The sequence below is a fragment of the Cottoperca gobio genome, chromosome 24, assembly GCF_900634415.1.
Source record: "Cottoperca gobio chromosome 24, fCotGob3.1, whole genome shotgun sequence".
NCBI classification, from domain to species: domain Eukaryota; kingdom Metazoa; phylum Chordata; class Actinopteri; order Perciformes; family Bovichtidae; genus Cottoperca; species Cottoperca gobio.
This window is the reverse complement of record NC_041378.1, coordinates 9,084,066-9,106,204: the sequence shown is the minus strand read 5'-3', so window position 1 is coordinate 9,106,204 and position 22,139 is coordinate 9,084,066. Positions and strand designations below refer to the sequence as shown.

At 41.8% G+C, this 22,139-nt stretch overlaps 1 protein-coding gene across 1 annotated transcript in view; it reads right to left on the bottom strand.

Moving 5' to 3' along the window:
* Nucleotides 1–9,155, bottom strand: part of LOC115029000 (tyrosine-protein phosphatase non-receptor type 14-like) — a 37,208-nt gene extending 28,053 nt beyond the window's left edge. Inside the window, exon 1 of the mRNA XM_029462997.1 lies at nt 8,793–9,155. The gene's annotated coding sequence lies outside the window, so the exon portion shown is untranslated. The remainder of the gene's footprint in view (nt 1–8,792) is intronic.
* Nucleotides 9,156–22,139: the final 12,984 nt, after the last annotated feature.

The window sequence follows — 22,139 nt, the reverse complement described above, 5'->3', positions numbered from 1 at the left end:
CAGCTTGCAGTAATTGAATAAGCAAGTGAATAATTGGGCTACAATGGGTGAGTAAATCAGCTTTGCTTTGGGATATGTGACCCCAGCTGCCACCTGACCTGAACCACAGCCCCTTTGACCCTCCCCTCTGGCTCGGGCTTAGGGGAAGTGACATCACAGGTTGGCGGTAAAAACCTCCCCAAAATGCCTCAAGAAAGAGTTCCCAAGCACACAGGCCCCGCGAGATCGCTGTAAACAAGCCTAAAGACGCAGATAAACACACAAAGACACAAATAAAGACGCATACTTTCACTGTGTAGTGTACAAACATAGACATGCATGAACAGAGCACACCACAAACACACAGGATCACACACACACCCACCAGGTTCTTCAGAGGTTAGCCAAAGGACCAAACAGCAGTTAGTGCAACTCTAAACTAGTAATCAGTGGCATGGTTGGAAGTGTGTGGTTGAGTAAAGCCAGACAGACAGACAGACAATAGCTGGGGACCGAACCCACTCCTCGAAACAAAAAAACGGTGCTTCAACGCCGCTACAGCGCTGCAGCAACATTCTCTCCCAACCGTCGTGTTTATTTCCAGCGTGCAAAAACAGCATATACGTTTATGAATTTGCACATTGTAATTTTGTGGCATGGCGAAAACGAGAGGGAAAACTGAGGGAAGAGGGTTGTTTTTCTTTTTCAGGGTAGAAAGCTTTGGCTAAAAATATATGAAACCATTCCCATCTTTTGTTGTGTTTCTTCTTTATCCCCTCCAGACTGGTTTGGTCAGGGGCAAAAAAGGTGAAAACAAAAAGAGAGAAGATCTTTTCTTTCTGCGTGCAGCTTAAACGACATTACCACAAGTATATCATTTCTTCAGCTCTGTTTGCAGACACATTGTGTGACGATAGGAATGTTTTTAATAAATCAATCAAGATAAATGACGTGCGTGCAGGATCCACCTAGTCGATTCATAAAAGGTGAGCAAATTACTCACAGACCTGCATACTTTTAACTGAACATTCATTAAGTTGTGTGTGTGTGTGTGTGTGTGTGTGCTCCAATGGGGAAAAGCCAAAAGTGCCCGTCAGCCTGGCGTCAGATTAATTTTTATTGCGCTTTTTTGTACACAATATGTGACCACTTTAAGGCTAATTGATTACTTTGAGCATGTTGTAATTGATGTAGTTGGTGATGTGACATGTTTTAGTTTTTTAGCATGCTGGCTAAACCCCCCCCCCAAACAGAAATTGGATGTGTAAGAACTAAATATCTAATGATGTGATCTTACATTTTTCCTCATCATACTTGATATTAAGTTTAGCTAGCTCTACACTGCAATATTAGAACAATGCTGTTACTTTTTATTCCTGGATGGGTCATGAGCTGGGGAGGATTCCTTTAGCCATTAGATCATGTTTGTAGCTATTATGTAAATATTAGGACACTTTTTCAGCTTTCTAGTTATAAAACAAAAACATTTAAAAAGTCCCAGAGAGGATGTTATCAACTAATTCCTTTAGCTAACGTTAGCTTAATTAGCTAGCTAACCACATTTGATAGAATCCACCAGCTACAGGTATTTCAGATGGCAAAATGTACGCTCACCGGCTAGATAGGTTTACCGCTGTCTGAAATAAAAGTTTTTGATGTTTCAATAAATTGCAAAGAATTTTAATTGGTTACTGATCCCCTGCTATTATTGTAAACTGCGTGCTGTGCCGTGTGGGAACAGAGAGCTCGACAGGTGTAGCAACGGTGACTAATGGGAGCAGTTTAACAGTCAGTTGATGTTATGTGTTAACAGCTGACAAAAGACGGATATTAAATCAGTTAAAAAACAATGTTGACACAGGTTTCCCCCCCCCCTCAGGGTGTGATGTTTTGCTGCCTGTCATCTCTCTACTCACTCAGGTTTAGATTCAGCACACAGGGGGCCACCTGAGAAATATAACAATACCTAAACATGCTGTGACAAACACCACAGCCAGACATGCATCATTATACAACACAACTACAACCAGAATGTTACATGTAGTTGCTCATCTGCAGGTCAAACACCACAAAAAAATTGTACTATATTAATTGTACTAATTGTACTATATTATTGACACAAAGACGATTTGTAAAAAAAAACTATTATTCCCGCGCATTTGCACAGTGACAGAGCTGTTGGTCTGGGTGCTGTGTGTGCTGTGTGTTCTGTGTGTGTGCTCCGTCTCTCTCAGGGCAGCCCGTCTGTCGCTTTGCTCCATTCACATCCACACAATAGCGGGAACAAAACAGCACTTTGTCGCCTACTGCTAAGACCATTAGACGCAGGCCACCAAGAGCTGAGGACGCAAGTGTAGCGTGTGTAACTCAATCAATCTGATCTCTGTTGTTTGTCTCCGTCTGAAATACCAACACCACCCCCTTCCACCTCCCCTCCTGTTACACATGAGCGCTGTAGCAAAACAAAGGGGTTAAGTGTTTCACAGCTCGTAACTACTCTTCTCCGGCGTACTCTTTTTACAGTATGGTATATGAGTCTAAAACAGGCCTAAATCACATAGTAAGAGTAAAAATTAAACCGTATTTACAGGCTCAGGATGTTTGTTCTGACAATATAAATAATTAATATCCCTCCTGCTACTGTTGTATGTGGAATAAACTCTTGATTATTTGTGTGATGAATGGATTTATCCAGGGCTGCAACTAACGACTTATTATCGATTAATCTACAGATTATTTTCTACGGTAAGAAATGGCATTCAACTTTCAAAAGATATTTATTTAGCAATCATAGAAGGCTTAGAAAATCAGCAAATATTGACATTTGAGAGTGGAAGCATTACATTTTGGGTATTTTTGCTTAAGAACATTATGCAGAAATCCACTATAAAATTCCAGAGAATGTTTGACATGTTTGCTTGATGAATGAATCAAAAGATAAATCCAAAATCTTCTGCAGTCACACTGAATGCTCCTATGTGTCTAACAACTCTATTTGCTGTGTTGTCCTATCTGGTGACAAAGCCATCTGTTACTCCAAGCACAGCTAAAACATTAACATTTGAAACTAATATTACACCAACGTCTGCTCCAGAACAGCCAGATTTGGTCTGAAGTTTCCCAAAAATTCTTCTTGGGACTTTGATCCTCTTTAGGCCCACTGGCTTACCATGGAGCTAAGACTAGCTCAGTCAGTAGTGAGTTGTTTTGGGGAAATACGTCTCTGAAGTCTAAACACATTCCTAGACACATACAGCCAAAGTCTATCTGAGTAACAGTTGGAGCTGACCCTGGATCAGACCTGCCTGAACCTGTCTGCCTAATTCTGTGGGCAGTAAAACATAAACTGTGTAATCTTTGCAATATAAAAAAAACACACACAGTAAAGGAACATGCATGGACAGCAATAGTTCTCCCAGGACACACCACCAGGGCCCTCTTTGTTATCTGACTCTCTGGTCTCTGGTGTGTGTGTGTGTGTGTGTGTGTGTGTGTGTGTGTGTGTGTGTGTGTGTGTGTGTGTGTGTGTGTGTGTGTGTGTGTGTGTTTCTGTCTGAGCCAGAGGAGTGTGTGTGTGTGTGTGTGTGTGTGTGTGTGTGTGTGTGTGTGTGTGTGTGTGTGTGTGTGTGTGTGTTTCTGTCTGAGCCAGAGGAGTGTGTGTGTGTGTGTGTGTGTGTGTGTGTGTGTGTGTGTGTGTGTGTTTCTGTCTGAGCCAGAGGAGTGTGTGTGTGTGTGTGTGTGTGTGTGTGTGTTTCTGTCTGAGCCAGAGGAGTGTGTGTGTGTGTGTGTGTGTGTGTGTGTGTGTGTGTGTGTGTGTGTGTGTGTTTCTGTCTGAGCCAGAGGAGTGTGTGTGTGTGTGTGTGTGTGTGTGTGTGTGTGTGTGTGTGTGTGTGTGTGTGTGAGAGAGAAACACAGTAAACTTTGCCTCTCTAGTTCCTCACCTTGAAGGAATGAACTTAAATATATGTTCCACAATATACTGTATGATTGCACACAGTCCTGCACACACACACACACACACACCCACACAAACGTACTGTCTGTCACACACAAACATTAGCAGCTGCAAACAGATGGTGGAGCCAGGCGGCCAGACAGTGTGTTTCTAACAAGCGCATCTGCTTTTTCACTTTCCAGCTCTCTTTTTTTTCCCTCTCTCTCTCTCTCTCTCTCTCTCTTTCTCTGTAGCTCCATCTCTTAGACAAAGACTTAGACACATACAAACACACATGCACACGTTCTACTACATGACAGCACAGCGACAGTCGCAAACAGAGCAGACTGTTCGCACAGAGGTGATATCCAGACAGCGAAGGAGCCTTGTCAGTCACACAAACTATTTCCTTCCATTCCTTCCTATCACACACACACACACACACACACACACACACACACACACACACACACACACACACACACACACACACACACACACACACACACACACACACACACCAAGGGGTTCAAATCATAAAAGCTCCACTCAAAAGTTAAACAATATTCAGAAGATATGTTGGAGTTTTGCTCTCAGTCATACATACCTGAGAGCAAATACATACATACATACATACATGACTGAGAGTAAATCTCCAACATTTTTGTGTTCAGTTAGCTGCTGAGTTTAAGGACATATCCGTCGTGTGTGATTTACTGCTACCATCAGTAAAAGCAACATCACGTCCTATTTGAGAATTGAGTGTATGTAGGATTGCTCTGAAAACATCCACTATATCTTATACTTGCAGATGATAACTTGCAAATGTGTTGTACTATCCTGTGCAATAAGAGGTAGCCTATCTTTCTGCGTTTTGGTATTAAGAGTGTTGAGAAAGATGGAGTTCAAAGAACTTTGCAAATAATTTGCACGATCTGTTTCATGTATCCAGATATTTTGCAGCTGCAGCAGCTACTTTCTTATAAATGCTAATTGTTCAACTTCTACTGAAGTTACTGTCACAGGACTGATTATGCCTGTAGACAGATGTAGGTGTGTAAAATCGCTCAAATAAATCAGCTGCAGTATATGAATTGTGGAGGATTGGAACACGTGTACGCCATAAAGAAAGGGTAAAGACATTTGATTTTCCAACATTATATTGATACATTGATAGAGAATAGAGCTGCCCCCTCTTGTTCGACTTGTCGACTAACAATTATTTTGTTGATGAGTCATTTTTTAAGCTTTATGCTTTATTATAAAGAAACTTATGAGCACATCTCTGGTAAACACAAGATTTGAAGTGGTGCTTTTGCATGTTTCTTTCTGGAGAAACTCAGTTTTACAGATCTGTCTATTAAATCAACTTATCGTCAAAAGTGTTCATCAAATTTTTGTCAGTCGAGGACAGCCCGAATAGTTAATGTCTGATAGTGCAAGAACCCCTAAATATCGCACAACTAAAAAAGGAACAGGAGGAAAATAATAGAAATGTGTGTTCATGGGCTGCAGCGCTGTGCCACAGTTGACAGTAATAGATGGGGAATGCTCAGTGTTACAGGCTGGCATAGCCATCTAAACACTGTCACTAGAACATGAAGAGGGGGAGGATCAAAGAGGGATACAGCCTAACACCGGCCACTGCCTGGTTTTCCAGACCAACAATGACGTTGCTTTGCCGACTCATCTTGTGGCAGTGAAATCTGGGGACTGATGACATGGAGGCAGGGACAGTTTGGAGATATGATTGAGAGGAAGAGTGCAGTGTGTGTATACATGTGTGTGTGCGTGCACCCGATTAAGAAAATAAAGGCTTTCGATAAGTGAGGATGTGGGGAACGGGAAGAAGAGGTGTGACACCGGGGTTTCTCAGGCTCTTATCATGTTGGTACAGTTGGTCAGGATGAGGGGGGGGGGGGGGGGCGGGGTGAGACTGAGGGGAGGATGGAGGGGGGACGGGACGGGACAGTGAGACCGATAGCAGCGGCTCTCTCCACCTCAACAACAGAAACACGGGATCATCAAGCGTCGGCCACCATGTCTGCTTACAGCCAAACCACGGTGCTGTTCACATTTTCCATGCCCCCTCCTCCTGGGAACCACATCACACTTACACAAGCATACACACAAACACAACTCCACACACACATGCTCAATCCCCCAAAAGCCACTGAGTGTTTTTCTCACAGCTGAACCTCAAGGCACTAACGCTAACAGGGACCTCACTAGCACCGAGTTTACAGGCCTATGAAAGCACCAACACTTTGGGGTTGCTACTGCTGACATCCGGCTGTATCTAAGAGACATAATGGCCGTGAGGAAAGGAAAATTCACAGTTTAAACTCGAGATCAAATGGAAAACATCTCTGCTTGATGCTCTAATAGGAGAAATGTGAGGTAGGCTAAATCACATACACACTTCCTCACAAAGAAAGCATGTGTGTTACATGTACAGCTAGGCCCATGTGTCAGCCACATCACAGAGATAGCGTCTAAACTTTGGGCCTGATCAGAAGGAGAGGGTTCTGTCCTGCTATAGGGGGGGGGGGATCTTTGATTGACAACTCGTCCGCAGCACCTGAAAGGTGCCTAAGGAGGAGTGTGGGAGAGTTGGGCAAGTCGCAGCACGCTCTCTGCTCTGTTGCTGTCTGCCGGCATGCCAGAGAGCACAGCTCTTACACAACTCTGACAAAAGCATCTCTGCAAGTGTGAATGCACTCACCACACACACAAGGTACTGATCAGTCACAGACATCAACCCAGCTCGCACTATATTGTGTATTATACTATTTTATAATAATATTAGTGTGACTTTTTTATAAACATTTTTAAATAACCACTCTCCTAAAACTCAAATTTATATATTATCTATATTAATGGCTATTTGTATTATGATTAAAACAGGGTGACACAGCTACAACTCATCAGGTTTATTAGAGGGTGGGAGATGCCCGTCACAATTTCCTACATTCAAAGGTCAAAAAGCTAAAAGTATTCTGCACTTGTTTTTGGCACTTTTGCTCAATAAATAACTCGAAGGATTAATCGATTATCAAATGTATTGTTAATTAATTGTGTTCAATAAAAAAAAAAGCAATTACTGGACTAATCATTTCAATACTAAAGCATATGTCCTAACATGCGGCTCCACATGTTAAAGGCATAGAATAAGAGTTTAGGATGATATAGCTAAAGAATGGTGAAATCAAGAATTCATTCAAGCTTTAAGAAAGAGAAGGAGGTCCTTGCCTTTTCTCTGCAGAATAACAAGAGAACCACAACTTGAGTTTGAAGGAATTCTGTACATTTCTCGGCCTTCACTTAAGTGCTACGACAATAACAACAATAACTTTTCCTCTCTTCCTGCGCTACAGTGTGAGCACTTGACCAAAATTACAGGTGTGTTTGCCCCACATAGCAATCAAATGGCCTTTAGACTCAAATGACCACTGGCTACACAAACAATAGCCACTTTTCCTTTTAAATGCAGGCTTGCATTATGCAGTAAACACCTATTATAATCTTACCATACTGAACATAAACAAAACATGCCTTTGGGACTTGCTGTTAACATTTCAAGAGCACCGAAGACACTTTCCTTTTGCTTTCAAATATGACAGAAGGACGTGGAGGGCAAATTATGGCACTGCCTTTGTGGAAGTACTCGGAAACAATATTATTAGATATTTAACCCCTCGATCTTGTGTCTGGACTACGAAACAAGCCTCACTATGAGGTGATGAAAAGCAAAGATGAAGGTGGAACCTACAACTCTGACTTTTGGTCCTTTAAATCCTCCATCAGTGTTTTAAAAGTGGTGTGTACTCCCAAGCCACTTGCTCTGGCACCATATAATTTACACAGCATGCCTTTGAGCTTATAAAGACAGCCAGATGTGTGTGTGTGTGTGTGTGTGTGTGTGTGTGTGTGTGTGTGTGTGTGTGTGTGTGTGTGTGTGTGTGTGTGTGTACGGCCTACGCCTCCTGCAGCTATGCTATATTTGCCTTTACAGAACTCTCCCCTTTTTTTTACAGTAATGGATGGTGGTAGTCCAAGGTGCATGTCCAAACACATCTTTTACATACTCTCACACAAACATGTATGCAAGGTGCGCACACAGGGTGTGAGCAGGGCAAACACAAATGATAATGTCATCATCACCTGGCTCATTTAACCCATCATGTACAGTATCATGGATGCATGCTCAGCTCTCTCACTCTCGGTCTCTTGTTTCTACCTGGATGACTCCATGCATTTTCCACTGAAGTCACAGTCAACCAGCTTCTGTTAATGGAGGTTGTTTTCAGTTTGCAATTGTCGTTTCAAGGTGTAATAACAAGAGTATGATGAATCATCCAGGTGGTGTCAACTCTGTCTGGCATTTGACCATTTGCCTCCCCAAGAGAAGTCCAAACTGGATCCCAAAGAGGGTGGGGGTGGGGGGCTGCAGATGGCCCCATAAAGTCCCTTTAGACAAGTGTGTTATTATAACTTCAGTATTACCTCATTACCTGAATGTTGTAGGCTGCTCTGATTGGAGGTGCAGGTCTTCACACTGTTTTCCAGTTACCTACAGCTTATAGTTATCTCTCCAGTTCCCTCACACCCAGAAGTGGTACACATCTTATCAAGAGGAGAGGAGGATTTGCGTCTCTGTCTATTTTTTAATGTATGTTTATCTGGTGGAAGACGGGGGTGGGGGCATAGCATGAGAATATTTAGGATCCCATACGTGGCCCGGGCCATTTGGCCTACATTTTAGCACTGCTCGTTAAAAATAGTTTTCCTCTACTTTAAGACGTTTTGGAAACAACAGAGAGCATAAGAAAACTCTCCTGGTGATGATTTTGGGGTTTTTTGCATCAAGACAACTCACCCTAAATCCTGCGCTACATGCCGTTTTCTGCTCCTCGCTGGAGAAACTCCTCTTTGCTCGACGGCGTTGAACCTCACAGCAAACAGATAATCCTCATATCGTTTTTTCTTTTTGAATACGTTCCCATGTAGAAAGACAAAATCTCGAGAGACTCGTGAATCATACGAGCGCAGCAACTTTCAGAGCAAAAAAGTCGCAAACTCAGTCCTGTCGCTGCTTCAACTCCCACGTTTTTATCCGGGTTTCTTTTTTGGTTTTTCACGGAGCACAAAAAGTCATTAAAAAAAGTCACAAAAAGTTCCCAAACTCGGCCATGGGTAACTACGACGTGGTCTTCTTCTCGCGGTTGGACCCTTGATATGTTTATAGTAGTGGTCCCTGTAGTCCAATGGAGGCGTTCAGGACAGGGGGAGAGAGGAGCACATGCTGCATTCAAACGCAGCAGAAGATATTGGAATTTGGGACTTGGGACAACGGGTCGGGAAACTCTCAAAGGGTTTCGAGATGATTAAAAGGATTTTATGGTAGAAAAGTAAAATTCTGCTGGACCAAATAATTCCATCTAAATTGTCTGTTTTCTTGTGATTTACTGGATAAATTTTCCTCCGAAAAATACTAAAATAAAACAAGCACAATTCCATAAACTACACAACCGGTGAGAAGCGGTCACAATACATATAGTTTGGTTATAACACATTACAAGCCAAAAATATTGGAGCCAATTGTGTAAAGAATGACCATATTTGATAGTATTTATCATAATTTATCACTTAATTGATGTTAATTCTCAGCAAGCAAGTGAATAACGTATAGTGTTTCCCAAAACCCAAACTATGCATTTAATATTTATATATATTCCACTGTTACACTATTACATATCAGCAAAACGACTTTGTTCTGCTTATTGGTCAAAAGAAAGCACTTTTAAAACATTTTTTAAAAAGCTAGTGAAAAGTATGCGTCCATGTTGATTTCTCCCTTCATAGAGTAGCGCTCGGATGTCGCAGTCATGGGGGGGTCCATGAAGGCAGCAGTGGGTCCAGATGCCTCCGGAGCGCCGTCCCCTCCGCTCTGACATCAGACCGGAGGAATCTGAGGAATGCCGCGCTCCTGAGAGAAGTCCTCCTCGTTTAATGGTTTTCCAGGGGCCACAGAGGTGACTAAACGTCGAACAAAGGAGGTCCCCTCACATATTTGTGTCCCCCTTTTTGCCTTTTGGCCGGGGATGAGTTAAAGCCTCGGTGGGTCAATTTATTTGCATAACCTACATTTTTACAACATGTAGGCTTTAGTATGTATAAGCAACACCCTTTCAATTAACGTATTGAATTTTCTTTTTTAAGAGTAAATTTCCCCGCTGTTGGACGATAAAAAGATTTCTAATTCTGAAAAAAATAGTTTTAGACTTCTGAACAGTAGTCTTCTTACAGTTTCTGTCTTAACTTACAGTAGAGTTTTTAAATACACAAGAAGGACAATATGTGGTCATATGTATGATTAAGAAAAAGTCTGTATTACAACCCCAGGAGCTGCCAAATTATGACTTATTGTATCTCCCGACATGATATTTAAAGCCTTCTTCTGCATAAATTGTAAATCCCTTTTTTAAAATTGATTTATTTTATATTATATATTTACCTCTGAGCACTACTATTTTAAGGGATTTAGACATGTTAAATATATGTTAGTGGAAAGAATTATAGATATTATTATTATTATTAGTATTATACATTAATTATTAAATACATATTCCTAGGAAGAAAAAAAAAGACTTCTGCCTCCTTAGTGGTGGCTTCATCCCTATTGTATTAGTAGTAGTATTAACAGTACAATATTCTTGATCATGAACATTTTGTATATATTATTGTGTCCACTGTGATCATTTGTTCTTCCATGCTGCTATTTTATGTTCCATTCTGCTACCTTAAACCACCTTAAACAAGTCGAAATATATCTTATTTAATATGCTTCTGCACTATACTTTCACCCACATGCTGTCATGCTGTTATGAGCCCTTGTGAGCAAAGTCCATAGTGATCTCATTATACTTTTTCAAAGCAAACTATAAATACCACAGCAAACGATGAATCCTTGTATCCTGCAAGGAGATCACAGGAACATATTATGTACCACAGGAGAGTAAAAAATACAGGAAACAAGAAATTGCCCTTCAAGTTTATTAAACAAGTATTAACGTGATCTCCTGTTTGGGATGAGTGTTCAATTATAGAAAAGGTAAACCTATTGTGGTACTCTGAAGTTACTCTTTAGCTCTTACTTAGCTTGACAAATTGAAAACAAATTTTAGAAATTACAACATAAATAACTACGTGTATGTAGGCATTTGCATGATGATTAGTGTTAAGGAGCAAGCATTAAGTGGAAATAAAAACAATTCAGCTCTCAGCAAACTCTGCCTTATTTGTGACCAAATTGCAGCCTCTGGTGGCTAAAATGCAACTTACATCAGTCGCAATCAGCACAAGAAAAACAGCACGTGAATTATCACACAATAATTATTATAAAAGGACAAAAAAGGGTTCTAAAGGGGCACTTACAAACATGTTTAGTTCCGCAAAAGAGTAAAAGCAGATTTTTAAAAAATCATTAAAATAGTTTGACCATAGCAAAAAGTTAAAAACCTATATATTAGTTGTATGTCTTATATACTAAAGACATCAGAGCCAAATACTTGGTCACCTTTATTTTTAAACCAAGACTTTGGAACAAATGTAAATATATTTGATGATGCACACACTCCCTGCAAATAATCCCAAGTCTGTACTGCACCCTGACTCCATGCAGTCCTCTGCATCGCCACACAGGAGTGCTCCACCACTGTCCATCACTGAGAGAGCCTCTCCTATTAAGAGCAATGATGGCTCTTCACATCAGTCTTAATGAAGCCTGGAGCAGCTCCATCACTCACAAACAAATGTGTATTTTTGCAAGCGTTTACTGGCAATAACTATACTTCTCAGTCTATTCAGTATCACATGCATTACACTATCAGACTGATGAAGGAGGCAGTCCCTCTCTTCCACTCTAAATATAATAATACACTGAAAGAAATAGCAGTTTGTGCCATATCTGTAGCATTTCTTGTCCCATTTCCTACTTGGTGGTGTATATGTCTTTAAAAATGATTCATCTAGGATTTACCCTCAATTAAAAAACAACGTGACATCATACTGAAATATTATTTAGCTCAGGTCATAGATGTGGGAACCTTTTCATAAATCTTTGAATGTTCTTTTTACCTTATCAGAGAGTGATAAAAAGTTTGATCCCAGACCTTTTTGGAGCATGTTAGGGTAAATAATATAGGTAGCTGCAAATAGAAAAATAGCTATTTTAAATGGTGCAGCTACAGTGGAGGTGAACAAGAGAAAAAGTGTAAGAGTTTAGTGATTAAAGACTCATCACTCACACATAGAGACATTAATCACAGCGTAGGCTAGGATACCAATCTGTCACAACCTACAAATATATACAAAATATTAGTGCAAGCCCTCAAATAACATTACATAAAGGGATGATAAATAGGTACAATGTATACAAATGTGTAAGTATAAAACTGTGCAGACAGTTGAAACAATGTGGCATGTCCAGGGAGAGCATCTTTTACTGAACAACAACTGTTGAGACAGCTGGTTAAAGTGATGCGTACTGCATCCAGAATTCTCCCACCGCTAGCGGAAACTACAAGGCTAGACTACAAAATAAGTGCCTTAATGTTTTTAAAGGACCCCTTTGACAACTGACTATCAATCTTTTTAATTTCTTTCCTTCTCACGAAAGACCAAGAAACATCAAAAACAGAAAATCCAGCACATATCCTGAAGCTGTCGAACTTCTTAGATCTACTAAGAAAGCATTACAGGTCAATCAGCAGGTTAAATAACGATGCAATAGGACAGATGTTTTTAATGCACTTGAAGCACTTTGAGGTTGCTGCAAGGTTCGATACATGTGCTTTATCTTATGTTTACCCATATATTTAATCATTTAATTATTATTTCTTGGGTAGGGATTTTACCTTTTATCTTTTTATACTTTATAGCACGTGAGTGGTTTTACTGTTGTTGTCTTCTTCTGCCTTTGTTTAGGTGAGCTCAATAAAAAACATTTTCCAAACAAACATGTTTTATGGCAATTAAGTATTTAATCTTGAAAGAGTTTTAACTTTTTCAAAGACAAAACAAAAGGATGTTTAACAACAGGACTGTGTGTCCTGAGAGCCTGTGGGAGATGGAATGTAAAACACCAGCATTGCCAATTATGAGAACTTCAGTCCGTTTACATGCAGAACATGATGCACACTGGGTGCGTTATGTTCTACACCAGTGACAGCAGGGTGGCTTTGAGACACTCTAGGGTTCTTCCTTAAGGATGTGTTTCCAGATGTCAAGGACTGTGAAATATACTGGAAGTGGTCAAAACAGCTGAAGACCAATTTATTGTGTTTTACTTTCTTTCTTAGTTAACTCATTGCCAAAGTTATTATGCACTGAAATATTGTTTTGCAATGATATCAGTTATTGCACATCATTTATTAGCAGTGTAACCCTGTCTGGACCACTAGTCTAAAGTTTATCAGACTAGAAGCTAGACAAAGTCTTTTTTCAACTTGATGAATGATGTAAATAAACACATCTGAGACCGAATCACACTTCATTTGTCCAGGAAAACAGACAATCACTATAGGTTAAAATACAGAGTACAGACTCTATACATTTGAAAAACAATTTCTAAAAAAAACTGTAAATGAAAGAATAATAAAGAAGATAGTTAAGTTGGAAAAAAAGTTCTAAAAATATCTGAACATAAATAAAAAGCGATTGATGCCATGGATGGAGCTTAATAAATTCACAGAATTTATCCTTTTTCATAAATTTAAGTCAGACATGGAACATTGTGTGATAACATTCTGGTCTGAAAGGATTAAGGGAGGTTTTGTTTTAGAGGTCCAAGGAAGAAGGGAGTTAAAGTCGTATCTTTTAGAACTGATCAACATCTGCCATATTAAACCTTTGACGTCGGACCTGTCCAGCTGTTAGTCTGCACCTTGTCCTCTTAGTTGGGGAAAGGATTTCATGTGGCTCAGTTACATTTTGTCTGCACTCTGCTGTGTGCCAGACGTAGGTCGTCTTGATGTTTCAATCGCTTCAGACATGATTGTGAATATGTGTGTATGTAATGGTTAGTTGTCCTAAATTTACATGACCCAGTTTAAATCTCCAGAGCTGCACTCTCCTCGATGCATCAATACACCTTGAATGGGCCACACGGGCCGCTGTTACTAGTGTGATTTCACTAATTAGTGTCATCAGCTGTTAAAGTGTTTTGTTTAAATGAAAATCTAAAGAGGCAGCTCTTAATGACATATTGTCAGAGACCAAAGATATACATTTTCATTCACGCTTGTGTTGCTCATTATTGGATGAATAATCAAGTGTATTTGTCGAACTGTTGTGAGACCTTCAGTGCCGATTGTTTAAACATAAGCGCAAATTTGTTTAGAACATTTCTGCGTTTTCTGCACCTGGGCCCCCTCCAACCTTGAATGCAGAGTAGAAAATACAGAGAAACAAACATATTATCAAGGAAACATGTAATATAATACATCAAACAGCAAAAGTGAAGTCTTAATGCTCTCAAGTGCAGTGAACAGCTGAAAAAAAACGTAGATCAAAAGTTGAAGAAAGTTGAAGTTGTTGACGTGAAATCATCATTCATGAGTCAAATCATAAGAATCATTTCAAAACTAGTATTACTCGAGTAAAGAGTGTAAAGCTTTTTGTGTTAAATTATGTCATAAACTTCCTGTCACACTAGTGACACCTTTTTACCCCATATAAAATAGATTTTTTTTAATTACATTTTTATAAACTAGACTACTAGTACACACATCTACGACTCAGTGTTACCTGTGAAGTGTGATGTGTCTGATGAAGCAGCGCCCATCAGTTTGCCCGAGGCATCCTCACGTCTGGCTTGAAGCCAAAGCAGCTATTATCTGAAGCTCATGTTTTGGGATTTAACGGTTTGAAAAAAAGTAAATCCTGGGACTCAATAACTTGTAGGCGTTTGGTTAAGCTTTGTTGATATAAGCCAGCTTGTCTTCAGGTAACCTAAAATATGAGGAGAGGCAGATGTTGTCTACTAGCTGCACCATAGCCACAGTAAAGAGATACTTTTGAAACCACGCATCTCTTTCTTTCTTTCGATCTTTCATCCAAAGCCAGAGTTTCCCGCCCACAAAACTCATCTTTTCTGAAATGATCTGCCAAGGTGAAAACTTTAAAACCAGCTCCCTCACACCATAGAGTGGTTGGAGCTTTTCAAAGAATCTGACATATTTCAACCTTTTGCAGAATGTAAAGCCCTCTCACTTCCTTTCACTTGTATTGCTTCTTTGAATCTCAGCTTATTCCTCCTACGACGTAAGGGAGGAATCAAGGCAACAGATACTTGCCAAAAGGGACATTCCTCCTCACTCCGGCAATGTTTTGAAGTGATGTCAGAATATTCATGACGCACAGTTGCATAACCCGACACTGAGCTTGTGATGTATTGCTTTGGGTAATGAGAAAAGCTCTAAATACTTAACTGTGAAGTATGTAATTGGTTTGTAAAAGGTCACAGGTACAATAAGTCACATTTCTTCAAGCTGAGGTGGCCTATTATGGATCTAAAAGTTTAAATAGTCAATGTAATATCCTACTCTGCAGCCTTGGGAGGAAGTAATTTGATTCTCCATCTCTCTATGGCTCAGCTGAGATGCATTTGGAAGGGAACAGTGGACATCACAAATAGAAGATGCCTGGATAAATAATGACTAAACAGTTCAAAGACGACATTGTAGTTTTATGATTTACTATGTAAATCAAAAACACCAAATGACTCCAAAATGGAACAAAATGGCAGAAGTTTGGCATCATTTGACGATGGGATTTTCAAAAGTATTCACATCAAGGAAGACATGACTGTTTTAGTTATGTCAGCCCAAGGGAACACATGCTGCCTTCAGGGGTCCTGTTTTTGACAGAAAGTTGAATGTGCAATAGGGAGACAGGGGACGACTTATTCCTCGAAGCATGTTAGAGTGATGACACTCATACTGCAAATGCTCAGTTAGATCAACAAACAAAACCATGTAAGATATAATGTGTGTGTGTGTGTGTGTGTGTGTGTGTGTGTGTGTGTGTGTGTTGTCTGAATTTCGACTATCTCATCAATCCTTGCACCGATCTACTTCACGCTTGTCACATATGTTGCTGAGGACCTGAGGGAGTGTGGTGCCGTGTGTGAAGTTATTTGGATCAGCGGTGCTGTAGAAAACCCGCTCTGCGTTGTTAGTTTAGTTAGCGTCTCTGTATGTTTTCACAAAATAGCGCGCCTGTCCATGTCATTACGTTCATGGTGATACAAATTAGGATGTATGTGTGTGTGTGTTAGACACATTGCACCTTTATCCATACCGCTACAGTACAGGTGCCTGGAGCGGCCAAAAAGGTGCCTCGCCCTTTGAATGACGATATCTCTATGTGAGTCGGTCTGAACTTCAACTTCTTCCAAAGCATGCATCAAACCTGGCTACACATTTGATGGGTTTTGACTTTATTGAGGCCATAAGATTGTCATGGGAGCTTTTGCACTCATGATGCGTAGAGTTGCTTAACGTATGCATAGACTCACTTTGAAAACCAAAAAGCAGCGGCACGAGCGGAGTGAAGCTGTGCCGCTTAAAATAGAAGCGCCCTGTCAAAATTGAAAACATCTTAATAATTTATTGATTATAGGTCCGGGTCCGTATAGGTCGTCGTCTGGGTCCGGACTGCGTCCGCCTGTTAGTGACCCCTGATCTAGACCAAATAGTCTCTGAGTAAGTGAACCGTCCACAGTGTCCTATGTTTCGGGTTCAAGATGTTCAGCATGTTGCTTACACTGTTGCTAGGCAATACACATTTCCAAACATGTTGAAGGCCTTCATGGCATTTGTTTGTTTGTTGTTGGGTTTTTTTTTTTTTTGCATTTTCAGTGTCATTCTGAGAAACTCCCACGGTCTTCTTTGTCAGATTCTCTGACGGAGTTGTGAATGACCCATCAGTGGTATTCACAGAGCTGCTTACATGGACTATTTTTGTGAGCACAGTAAACACATCCACACTTAAAGGAACAAAGACTAGGCTACTCTGGGGCTTAATCCCAGTGTCTATCACCTCAAACCCAAAGCATTAACCATGACTGTTCAAAAAGGGAAAGAAATTGTAGTATTTTTCTTGTGATCCCATGAAAAGACCAAAACCTAGGCAGCCAAAGTCCGATATGATTTAATACACACAGGGACACACACTGATGACTGTGTCTTCTAGAGCAGTTTATGTATCATTTTGGACTGGAGGAGCCGGGGGTCGAGCCGCCGATCTTCCGATTAGTGGACGGCCACAGCCGCCCCACAAAAACATATGACGGGGTTGAGATCTAAATGAAATCTAAACCCCACTTTCAACTTCACGGTTCAAAGGGACACACACAAACACACACTGAGAGCTGTGTTGTCTGGAGCCTTGGGCTCCTGGTAGGGTCTCCCAAGGCAAATTGGTCTCAGGCGAGGGGCCAGACTAAGAATGGTTCAAACCGACCTCATGAAAAAAAGGGAAAGAGAAGGAGATACCCTACCCGGAGGAAGCCTGGGGCCCCCGTCTGCAGCCAGGCCCAGAGGGAGGGACCGGACAGCGAGCGCCTGGTGGCCGGGTTTGCCATGGAGCCCGGTCGGGCACAGCCCGAAGAAGCTACGTGGTGCCTCCCATCCATCCATCCTGTGGGCCCACCACTCACAGGAAGAACCGCTGGGGTCAGGTGCGCTGTCACACGGGTGGCAGTGATGGTCTGGGACCTCAACGGACCAGACCCGGGCAGCAGAGGCAGGATCTGGGGACGTGGAAAGGCACCTCTCTGTGGGGGAAGGAGCCGGAACTAGTGCGGGAGGTGGAGCGCTACCAGTTGGATCTGGTGGGACTTACCTCTACGCACAGTCTTGGCTCTGGAACCGTACTCCTGGATAGGGGTTGGACTCTATTCTTCTCCAGAGTTGCCCAAGGTGTGAGGCGTCAGGCGGGTATGGGGTGTGTGCTGAGCGCCGCTACGTTGGAGTTCACCCCGGTGGACTGAGAGGGTCGCCTACCTACCTACTCTGACTGTTGTTTGTGCCTATGCCCCAAACCGCAGTTCGGAGTATTCGGCCTTCTTGGAGATCCATAAATGGAGCCCTGCAGGGGGCTCCAGTAGGGGATTCCGTAGTCTTGCTGGGAGACTTTAACGCTGCATGTGGGAAACGATGTAGACACCTGGAGAGGTGTGATTGGGAGGAACGGCCTCCCTGATCTAAACCCGAATGGTCGTTTGTTGTTGGACTTCTGTGCTAGTCATGGAATGGCCATAACAAACACCATGTTCGAACATAAGGATGCTTCATAAGTATACGTGGTACTAGAGCACTCTAGGCCAAAGGTCAATGATCGATTTTGTGATCGTATCATCTGATCTGAGGCCGCATGTTTTGGACACTCGGGTGAAGAGAGGGGCGGAGCTGTCAACTGATCACCATCTGGTGGTGAGTTGGATCATGGGGTGGGGGAAGACTCTGGACAGACCTGGTAAGCCCAAACGGGTAGTGCGGGTGAACTGGGAACGTCTGGAGGAAGCCCCTGTCCTGGGAATCTTCAACTCACACCTCCGGCGGAGCTTTTCAGACATTCCTGTGGAGGTTGGGGGCATTGAACCTGAGTGGGCGATGTTCAAAACCTCTATTGCTGGAGCTGCTGTGATGAGCTGTGGTCTCAAGGTCTTAGGTGCCTCAAGGGGCGGTAACCCTCGAACACCATGGTGGACCCCAGGAGGGGTGCCACCCTTGCTGTGTACAGCAAGGGTGGGACCCTGCTGACTTCAACTGAGAAGGTTATCGGGCAGTGGAAGGAGCACTTTGAGGAACTCCTGAATCCGACTAACACGCCAGCAGAGCTGGAAGCTGATGGGGAACCATCGTCAATTTCCCTGTTGGAAGTCACTGAGGTAGTCAAACAACTCCACAGTGGCAAAGCCGCAGGGGTTTGTTGAGATCCGTCCAGAAATGCTGAAGGCTTTGGGTGTTGAGGGGCTGTCTTGGTTGACGACGCCTCGTCAACATTGCGTGGAAGTCTGGGACAGTGCCTAGGGGGTGGCAGACCGGGGTAGTGGTTCCCCTATTCAAAAAGGGGGACCAGAGAGTGTGTGCCAACTACAGGGGTATCACACTTCTCAGCCTCCTCGGTAAAGTCTACTCCAAGGTGCTGGAAAGGATAGTTCGGCCGATAGTCGAACCTCTGATTGAAGAGGAACAATGCGGATTCCGTCCTGGTCGTGGAACAACTGACCATCTCTTCACTCTCGCAAGGATCCTGGAGGGGGCCTGGGAGTACGCCCAACTCTAAATATACGCCCGTCTACATGTGTTTTGTGGATCTGGAGAAGGCGTATGACCGGGTCCCCCGGGTGATACTGTGGGAGGTGCTGCGGGAGTATGGGGTGAGGGGGTCACTTCTGAGGGCCATCCAATCCCTGTACGCCCAAAGCCAGAGTTGTGTCCGGATACTCGGCAGTAAGTCGGACTCGTTCCCAGTGAATGTTGGCCTCTGCCAGGGCTGCGCTTTATCACCAATCCTGTTTGTAATTTCCATGGAGTAGTCGTGGAGGAGAGGGGTTGCAGTTCGGTGGCCTGAGGATCTCATCGCTGCTCTTTGCAGATGATGTGGTCCTGATGGCATCATCGGTCTGTGACCTTCAGCAGTCACTGGATCAGTTCTCAGCCGAGTGTGAAGCGGTTAAATCTCCTCACTGGCCTGGAAACGCCTCGGGATCCCCCAGTTGGAGCTGGCGGATGTGGCCCAGAGAAGGGAAGTTTGGGGTTCCTTACTGGAACTGCTTCCCCCGCGACCCGACCCCGGATAAGCGGTAGACGATGGATGGATGGATGGATGGATGGATGGATGGATGGTGTGTAGGTGGTTAAACCATGACATGGTTAGCTAAGTCATTACTTGGCTACCTGACTGGCTCTTGATCTTGTAGCATCACTGTTGTTGTTGTTGTTGTATGGTATGGGTTAAATGGTTTCTCACTCCAGTATTGAAATGTAACTATGTACATTTACTTCGACTTAATTACAAATTTAAGGCCCATTTTACTGGTATGTTTCTAATCCACTGCATCTCAGAGGGAAATATTGCAGTTTTTCTCGCTACATTTATTTCAATCAGTAGAGACAAGTGAATGAAGAAAAAGATAATGTTTATCATTTATAACGGATGATATGAGGTAAAAGGAGTCTCTGGGGCTTAGACTCTAAAGGGAGATTTCGTAATGGAGGGACATCTGTCCTGAGCAGAGTCCAGACTCTGGTGAAGATTGTGAAGATTGGCGGTGATCGCGTAGAGCAGGATTAACGTACTAGAGGCAGAGAGAGAATCATATTTAAAAAAAGACAGCTGCAACATGATAAGCTAATAAGCCTATCATCTAGTAATTATAAGTGAGCATGTGTGAGAGGAGTGAATGGAAGGATGAATGAGAAATAAACTACAGGCTTAAGCGATCAAAAGAATAAATAATCTTCCTGACTGATTCACTAGAGTAGACTCTAGAGCTACATTTGATGGCTATGGTTACTTGTTACTTTGCAAACTAAGATTATAAAACATGTTATTTATGTTGTGTGTATATGCTTTGTAATAGATTAAACTACCCAACAATATATACAACTAGAGCTGACATGATTAGTCAATTGAAGGAAAATTGACAACTATTTTGTTTGAGTCAATTTTTACGCAAAAATGCCACACATGGTTCACATAAAGGATCGGAAAACTAACTCTCTAACGTCCAAATTCCAAATAGAAGTACAAAGTGATTTATTTTTTGGACTGAGACAGCAGCACGTCCGGTCAGGTCACACGTGCTACTGCCACTTGTTTGTGGCCAGTCGGAGCTGTGAGGGGTCTTAGTACCGAGCACTGGTCATATGAGTGTCAGTCAAACTGTCTGCTCCTCAGAGCGTGGGGGTTGCAAAGAGGAATGTGTGATCTTTGGCAGGCAGGAGTTAGTTGTGCTGAATGAGACAACTCGTACTGACCTAAATAAACCAATTGGTGAATATATAAATATTGAATGGTGCTGAGATGGACCAAATACAGTCAGTATTCTTGACAAAATAATGAGCCAATATCTCCTACTGATTGAATAAAATCATTTTAGAGTCATTTAGTTTAGTTGACCTCATTGTTTTATACAGTCTGTTACATGGGCTAGGCATAAACAATTAACTCTATTTGCCAAAAACTCATACACAGACAAATAAATTAACAAACAAATATATTATAATATATATAACGCAGTGATACAACACTAAAAATTAATAAGAAATGACCAATAAAATAAAGAATTACTGTCTCAATATTTGCCTTGTGTGAGCACCAACATTTACTGTACGTCTGAAAAGGTGAAATCTGAAGATGGTCGGTTGAGATAATATCAGTCTTTTGCCTTCACAGTCTTTGAAACCTCTGCAGATTGATGAGATTATGATTTTGTTTACATGGCAGTTGGTTAAATGGCAAATTCTTTATTAGGCAGTGATTCACACACCCTGCGCAGTCTTGTCCGGGGGTTGCATTATTATTAAGCGACATCAACAGGGACATGAATTACACTCCTATGTGCTGTTTGAATGCATCATCTCCATTTGTTTTTAAGCTGTATTTAACCATGGAAGAGGTGGCTAAGCATGCATGCTCTTTTTGTAATAGCATTCATATCCAGTAATGACTGAAAGTTACAAGCAGGAGCAGAACAAACATCACCTGCAGAGAAGGGGACATGTGGAGGTGTAAGTGGGTTAAATGTATAGAGGCTTTGGAAGTTGGTGCTGAGGGAAACAGAGAAAATGACTCCCACTTCAGACACTGTCCACTGTCCAGGTTTTAACTTCTCATTATCTCAAGAAATCTGTACTCTACTACTATTGTGCTCTAAAATATATATATTTTTTCCATTATGCATTTATTATCCGCATTTTAAATAGGTTTCCTTAATGTGGGGTTACAGCTTCACCTTTTGCACCATTTAAATAAAAAAATGTTTGTAGATGATTTTCAGAAAATGTAGATTAGTTAGATTAGATTAGTATTTAGTGGTAGAAATGTTGTATTTAAACTGTACATTTAAATATTTCTAGACATCAATAAATTCATGCCAACAGAACATAATGAAATGCCAGGGAAAACAATTTTTTTTATGTAAAATAAGACA